This window comes from Linepithema humile, unplaced genomic scaffold (assembly GCF_040581485.1).
Source record: "Linepithema humile isolate Giens D197 unplaced genomic scaffold, Lhum_UNIL_v1.0 unplaced_3, whole genome shotgun sequence".
Classification (NCBI taxonomy): Eukaryota; Metazoa; Arthropoda; class Insecta; order Hymenoptera; family Formicidae; genus Linepithema; species Linepithema humile.
The window spans coordinates 144,538-152,587 of NW_027124987.1; the positions used below are offsets into that span (position 1 = coordinate 144,538).

The 8,050-nt window shown below is 42.7% G+C and overlaps 1 non-coding gene across 1 annotated transcript; it reads left to right on the top strand.

Moving 5' to 3' along the window:
* Window positions 1-6,346: 6,346 nt before the first annotated feature.
* Window positions 6,347-6,418, top strand: TRNAT-CGU (transfer RNA threonine (anticodon CGU)). The gene has a single exon. It is a non-coding gene; the product is annotated as a tRNA-Thr (tRNA).
* The last annotated feature ends 1,632 nt before the right edge of the window (window positions 6,419-8,050 follow it).

Genomic DNA, 8,050 nt, shown 5'->3' on the forward strand with positions numbered 1-8,050 from the left:
TTTATTCGCCGGGATTTCATAATTGTAATCCGTCCGGCAAGCAACACCGCGTCGACCAATCCGCGTCGCCGAATAGTCCGCATCGATCTACGATCGAACAGACTCGCGATACTACGAACGCACTCACCGACAAGCGCTCCGTCTTGTACCAACCGTTGCGACACGATCGCCCGCGCTTGCGCTCTCGCCGACCGCACCAGGACGCCTCACGTCATACTAAATAATTATTCCACCGTCGCCTCAAATAATTATTTCATTATTACGATACTTCGCATTGATTTTTACGTATACTTCGCATTGATTTTACGCCGCCTTAAATAATTATTTCACCGCCGCTCGAATAATTATTTCATTTTTGCCGATACCTCGCATTTATTTTCGCGTTGCTTTCGCTTTTATTTTGCGCCGCTTTAAAATAATTATTTCACCATTGCTTAAATAATTATTTCGCCTTTGCCGATATCTTGCATGTATTTTCACGTTGCTTTCACTTTTATTTTGCGCCGCTTTAAAAAAATTATTTCACCATTGCTTAAATAATTATTTCGCCTTTGCCGATATCTTGCATTTATTTTCACGTCGCTTTCGCTTTTATTTTGCGCCGCTTTAAAATAATTATTCCACCGTTGCTCAAATAATTATTTTACCAGTAACGATACTTCGCATTTATCTCACGCTACTTATATGTTCTTTCGAATTCGCTTCGCACACGCTTCACATGTACACACGAGCATTGAAGCAGATCATTCGAAACAAATCGTATCAACATCTTTCTCAATAAACGCTGTTTCATTATTTTGTTATAAACGAGCATTTGGTTTATTTGACCTACACCCAACCGACCGAACCTGGATTCCGGCGAGCTACTCCGCGTCCGCCGAAGCTCACACGGTTTCATGTATAATCGGGTCTTCTCGAGAAATGTTACCTTAGCGAATACTCGACTCACTCGCACGCAGCGGTTCTCTGCGCGCGACACGGGATCGTGCACGAACATCCGCGCCCTAACTATTAGTATTGGTTGGACCAAGTATTACAAAACAAGAGTGTATCAGGGAACCAATACCTCCTCGTACTCGATTGGAAGTCACTTTACGCTATTTAGCATACTTTCTCATCGAATGTTACAAAACATTTGTTTTATTAATTCGTTTATGTCGTCCGACATTATCCACCCGCAATAGCCACATTTCATTCGCTGTAAAATAAGATACATTTATTAATAATTTATATTTATAACAACTTGCATATATCAAATAGCATTTAATATAAAATATTATTTACTGCAGAATATACAGAAGCATCGTGAACACTGACAACAAAACCTAAAATTTACGCGTCAAACGCCGTAAGTGAGGGAACATTCATACATGAAATATCTAAAATACAGACAGACGCAATCCCTAGTAACTTTTGCGGACTTCCGGTGCGGATTACGGGTTCTATGTGACGCCGGCCTTACTAGAAATAACCAGAAACAATACTCTAATTAATAGAAACCTTCTTTTGCGACAGGTGACTACTGAAATATATACATACCGGAATGGACACTGAATCGCTTATCGCGAGCCGAAAGAGAATCATATGTCGTGTATAGATGTCCTTTTTTTTGTATAGTCAAGTTCAAAACTTTTAACTGTTGTTTAGCCGAGTAGTAAGCCAGTGGCACAGAGTACGGCCGAATTCCCACTGAGCGCGTCACGCGTCGGCGTCATCCGTCGCGTCACGAATTAACCAATCAAAACATCCCATTTTATTCGCGCGGCAAATAATGCAATAAAATGGGATGTTTTGATTGATTAATTCGTGACGCGGCGGACAACGCGACGCGTGACGCGCTTAGTGGGAATTCGGCCTACGTTCTTGCTTACTGAGTTGATCGCAAGCTAGTAAAATACTAGAAATGCACCATACAGCGTACAGTATTTTTAGTAATTTACTAGCTCGCAATCAATCCAGTAAGCAAAAACGTACCGTGTGCCGCTGGCTGAAGATATAATCAGTAATTACGTCAACACGTCAATCTTATGGCTCAAACAGACCAGAGCGATAAAGCGGCGAGCGGCGAGCGGTATCCAATCAGAACGCCGCTTTTCCAGACGTCACTTCCGCCGCTCTCTCGAAACGGCATTGCAAAAAAAGTTGATCAAGTCTGAAGATTCATCGCTAGCAGAGAACGGCGACTGGAAAAGTAACATTCTAATTGGATGCCGCTCGCCGCTTCTTCGCTCTGGTGTGCAAGAGACACACATAACCTTAAAACAAAAATATAAACGTGAATTAATCTTCTAAAAATGTCAAGTCAAAATTATGAGCATATTGTAATAAATTATAATAATAGTTTTCTTCGGTGATCGAATGTTGGTCTTTTACAGTATAGCGCTAACAATAATAAACGATTATTAAAGTTTAAATCCATTTTTGGAGCTATAAAATAATAAAAAATTTAGAATATGTATAATATGGAGCTAATTTAGCTAAAATAGATTAAGTTTACTTCAAAATAAATTGTAATAAATTTTTACTTACGCAATAGTTATTTATGATAACATAATAAAGCACAAATATAAAAATAATACGTATTTTTTTTTATCAATTTAAAAATTTTTTATTAATTAGTTATTTAATTTTTATTATCCTTGTTCGTCGATGCTTATCGTTTGTCGCTTGCCATCGCTCGCCGCTATTCGCAGACTCGCAGCTCACCGCTCTGGTGTAGACAGCGGGAAATAAATTTTCATTCGTGCGTCGCACGTCGCACGCCGCTCGCCACTTTGCCGCTCTGGTCTGTTTGAGTCATTACGTTACGTATAGACAATAAACAAAAACTTTTACTCCGGGTGTAGTTTCCGAACATACACTTAATCGAATTCAGTGACATCCGTAGTTATGAAACTGGCCAATCACAGTCATTCCATTTTTTTTCCCAGAGGAATAGCTGTGATTGGCTAGTTTTATAATTACGGATGTTATTATATTTTATTAAGAGTGACGTGTAAACGTAGTGAGTACAATATCTACGTGACGTAAAAACTTTTTAGCCTGCTTGAACTCTCAATAATGTGCGCATGGGTAGAGACATGCGAGCGAACCAATACACGACAAGCTATCTACCTCGAGCTTCCCGCAAGGATGGCTGAACCGCACAGTCATTTGGGCTTAACAAACCCACGGACCTGAGCTCACACTGCGGTTATACACACACATATACACTAGCGCACATATACGTTACACATACATATTACACACAGTGATCAGTACCATACTGTTGCGCCTGTGCTTTTCGCCGCTGATGCTGTGTGTTACAGCTGACGGACCGATCGATAATATCGATCGGTCACTATAAGTTGAAGCCATATGGCATTTGTAAATAACAAGAGTTTTTCTTATATTTGTTGTCAAGACGATATCGATTAGCAGTTTAAAGGGTCTCTATGACAGTTTGTAAACAAGCTGTCATATGTTAGATCTTCGGTAGCTGTCTGCTCGGGCGGACGTATATGACAGCTCTGATATTTAAATTGTATTCTCGGTTACTATTTGTTGAGTGTTTATAATTAAAGTGTTCTCTCTTATAAAGTGTTGTGTTGTTTTACTTTTTTTTTTTTTTTCCGCGAGTTCCGTTGACGCGTGTGATATCTCGTTCTGCGGACGTAACAATACAAATTTTATCACCACCCCCACCAGACTCAGATGGCTGTAAGAGAGGAGACACCTCGGCGCCACAACACATCTACTCTACTCTATTATTCCGACAATTAATAATTAAACAAAATGGGAAAAACTTGCGCCTTAAAAAAACTGTTTGAATAATAATAGTATAAAACTTTCGTTTCACAGGTATTAAAATTAAAACTGTGATAGATTTTAGAAAGTATAAATATAAATATGTAAAGATATCCCAGACAACACTTTGACGTCTCAAAGTCATCCAAAAATCGCTGACGTCTTACGAAACTGTCAGAAAAATGTCTTATGTCACGTGTGTGGTTAGCCCAGCACTTATCAAAACATACATTTTTTCTCGATTTTGCTGAATCGTGCTATGTCAGTGCCTGTTTGTGCCGTAAATGTGAAATCGATAACTCAAACCACACAGTAAAAAAAAATATTTAATTTTTATCAAGGTGAAGCCCCTCCTCCGATTGAAGAAGAACGAGAAGAGAAATGGATCAGGCGGTGGATGGGGAGGGAGCGCGGGGGGAGATGCAAAGCCCCATCCTCGCCTTTGACTCAGCAATATAAAATTAAAATAAGTTTTCAAGTTTCTAAATTTGAAAGCCGGAGACCCGTTAAACGTCGAGATGTTCTCGATGTTGCCTGATTCTCATCACATAAATGTGGGCTCGGCACATGAACGGTGTACAAAGTGTTGCATATACATATTGGGCAGTACGACGGGTTGCGCGGCATACTTTGCAGGGATAGGCGCAGTTCAATGGATAATGACAGCATATATACGTATCATCATAACTTATTGATCGAATTGATCGCGCGCATTTTTACTAATTTTGAGTTTACAGCGTTTCAATTATAACGGACTTGAATAATCGTTGTGATTATTACTAGAGAAGCTAAAACACATTAAAGATGAAAAAAATTAAATTTTAGAAAGTTAACACGTTAAAAGAAACAAATATGATACAACAAAATTTCTTTCTTTACCGCTCTATCAAAATTTACAACGCAAACACGCGCGAAAAGTAAAGCGGTAAAGAAAAAAAATTTTGTTGTATCATATTTGTTTCTTTTAACGTGTTAACTTTCTAAAATTTAATTTTTTATTTTTAATGTGTTTTAGCTTCTTTAGTAATAATGGCAACGATTATTCAAGTCCGTTATAATTGAAACGCTGTAAACTCAAAATTAGTAAAAATGCGCGCGATCAATTCGATCAATAAATTATGATGCTACATATATATGCTGTCACTACCCACTGAACCGCGCCTATCCCTGCAAAGTATGTCGCGCAACCCGTTGTACTGCCCAATATGTATATGCAACACCCTGTACGGGTCTTTTGAGGATTTGGTTTTTTTTTTTTTTTTTTTGAATTTTCCTTCTAGGCATGCTCTTCGACCCATGCCTTCACCCCAGAGTCTTGCAACTCTGACAATCCAGCTATGGGAGCCTCTGGAGATGGAAAAACCCCAAAACAAATCTGGGACCTGGCCAGTCTCTCGTTAACACGCCGGTGCTCCGGCATAACGGCCGGCTCTCATTGCACGTGAAAAGTGGTTCTCTCTCCACCCCCCAACATCATATCGATGGAGTTCGAGGAGGAAGAAAAAAAAAAAAAAAAAAAAAAAAAAAAATTGCGAAAGTGTCATGATCAACCCTTCCCCACTGCAATCTCTTTGTTTTTAAGATATTTTTGAGAATAAACTCTCGCTCTACTTATTGTCGTCTTAATCGCTACAAATGATCAGATTAAATAGGAAAGTAGTGGAGCTGTCGTTGGGCAGCAAGTTAAGCGATAGATTTGTGAAATGAAAGATCCCGAGTTCAAAACCCGGTCGGCTCCCAAATTTCTCAACGTTTACAATTTAGAGCAAGAGATAAGTCTCAAGATTAAAATCCAGAATTAAAAATCCAAAAAAATGTCAGGTCCAGATGTAAGGTCCAGATGTCACCTTCGGTTAGGTTAGGGTAATGGGAATCCCGGAAATACAAAGTTACAAAAAAAAGTGAGCAGGTAGAACTGTAGTACTCGACGAGACAAGCAACTTTGGCTCTATGAACTATACGGCGGCAAAGCTCGGTTTGGGCTCACGAGCCCCCGAAAGATTTCGATCGTCGACCTTTTAAATTCGGTAACTCGGTAATTACGGGAGATGGAGGGTCGGACCTCAGGACCTTAATCGGAGGGCACGGGGAGGTGTTTCGAACGCGCGCAGCCGTTTGCCGAAATTGTGAAATTTTTTTTTTCACCCTTCATCCCTTATATCTCGGCGGGGGTTGGTCGGACGGCCTCGGGACCGGTGGCATTCGACGCAACTCGACCCTTTCCCACGCTACCCTCTATACAAGCGTCTATCTCGAAGGGTTTCCGAGATAATTGGAGACAAAGAATTTTCTCGCAAGTGACTTTCGTACGAATTATATTGATTAATTATTTTTTTTTTCAGGTTCCGAAAAGTGGGGTTCCACGCGTTCGGGAGGTCGAGAAACGTCGTTGGAACCCGCGAGTTTGGGAACTTTTTTTTTTTCCCTTCATCGGTCAGGCGAGACTTTGAAAATTTCTAATTACAAGTATCAGTGAGGTTGTAATATGTTGTAATATGTTGCAATATGTTGTAATATGTTGCAATACGTTGCAATATGTTGCAATAGGTTGCAATAGGTTGCCTCTTTAGCTCAGTGGTAGAGCACTGGTCTCGTAAACCAGGGGTCGTGAGTTCAAACCTCACAGGAGGCAAAAAAGCTTTTAAGAGGGTCACAAAAAGCGTGGGAGGGCACTGGTAGAATGCTAACGCGACCCCAGTGCCCTCCCTATAAACGCACGAGAGGAACACCAAGGGGTTTTAGTGGGTGCAAGTCCCACATAATCCCCTCCCCATCCCGGGGGAGGGGGTATGCGTAGGCATTTCCCCTTGTAAAAAAAAAAAAAAAAAAAAAAGGTTGCAATATGTTCCCTCTCGTTGTGCGCCACCTTGTCGTGGTGAGAGGGCTCACCGTGGGAATACCTGAAAAGGTGTTTCTGCGGTGCTAAGAGCGCACAGTTCCTTCTTAGGAGGGAACGGGGGTCCGGCTACCCCTCAAGGGACTTGTCCCGATTAGCCGGAAGGGGTTGGCGGCCCTGACTTCAATCGCCCGGGTGCCTGGACTCGATAGGTGTGTTTATTTAAAACACACCCCCAGGATAGAGGAGCATTACCTCGAGAAAAAAGCCGGGGCCTGACCAGCCTCGTTAGCACGCCGGTGCTCCGGCATAACGGTCGAGCCCCCATTGCACGAGGGGGGCGATAGCGTCCCATACCGTAACCCCAGTTTGTGGGGCCGGGGGCCGGTGATAGCGTGTGGCGGCGCATCACGGGCTGCGAGGGTGGTAAAACCTCTATAAAAAGACCCGGGTAGACCGAGCTCGTAAGCCCAGGGAGGGCAGTCGGTCTAGGAGAGGAAAAACTCCGATATAAAATCCGGTGAAGGACACACTGTCAACAAACCAATTATTTTGTATATGGACATGGAACAGAATCAAGGACAGCGTTTACCGTCTCAGGGGATTCGGACCCCCAGGGACCGGCGTAGTGGGAGTTCTGTCCCGGCTCCTGCTGCGTCGTCATCGTGCGTCGGGCTAACCATTGGGTGTTCACCGAGCCCAGTGGCGAACAATGTGATCGGTTCAGCGTTCGCGCTGTTTAAGCAGGCTGTTGACCTGTCAATCGAGTATCCGGGAAAGTGTCGGGACTTGGTGTCAGGCTTGTGCAAGGCCTATTGTTTTATTACAAACAACCTAAAATGCGGCAAGAGTGACTGTGTATGTGACTCCAAAAGGGCCTGGGATTTTTTAAAGTCCGAAAATTTGTGGGAGGGAGAGAGCACGCTCCACACGACAAGGAAGGAAATGGCTGACATCATCAAGGAGGCCTGGTTCGTGTATTATAATGTGATCACTGAAGGTACGGAATCTAAAAAGAAAAGGTTTACTTACCTTAACCTGTGCGTTGTCCTGGCGGCATCCGTCGAGCTCCTGGGGTTGGACCTGAAACATAAAAAATATGTTAGTAGGGCTAGGGAATATCTGCAAGATATGGGAAAACCGTATGCCTACGGTCAATTGGGACTGGTTTCTCCGCGGAAGGCGGATCACACCCCTATACGACTCAGGGGTGGAGTTGGCACCCCTACTTCCAAGAAGGGGCTAAGGAAGACCAGACTCCAGAGGGTACTGCGTGGTTCGGACTCTTCGGACTCGGACCACGCACCTAGGATGACGTCCCTTGAGAAGTTGGCCCCTGGTACCATTACCGTTGAGAGGGCACCTGAAAAGGAGGAAAAGAGAGAGGAGGAGGAACCCGCCATGGAAGTGGTGGAGGTGGTCGACTCC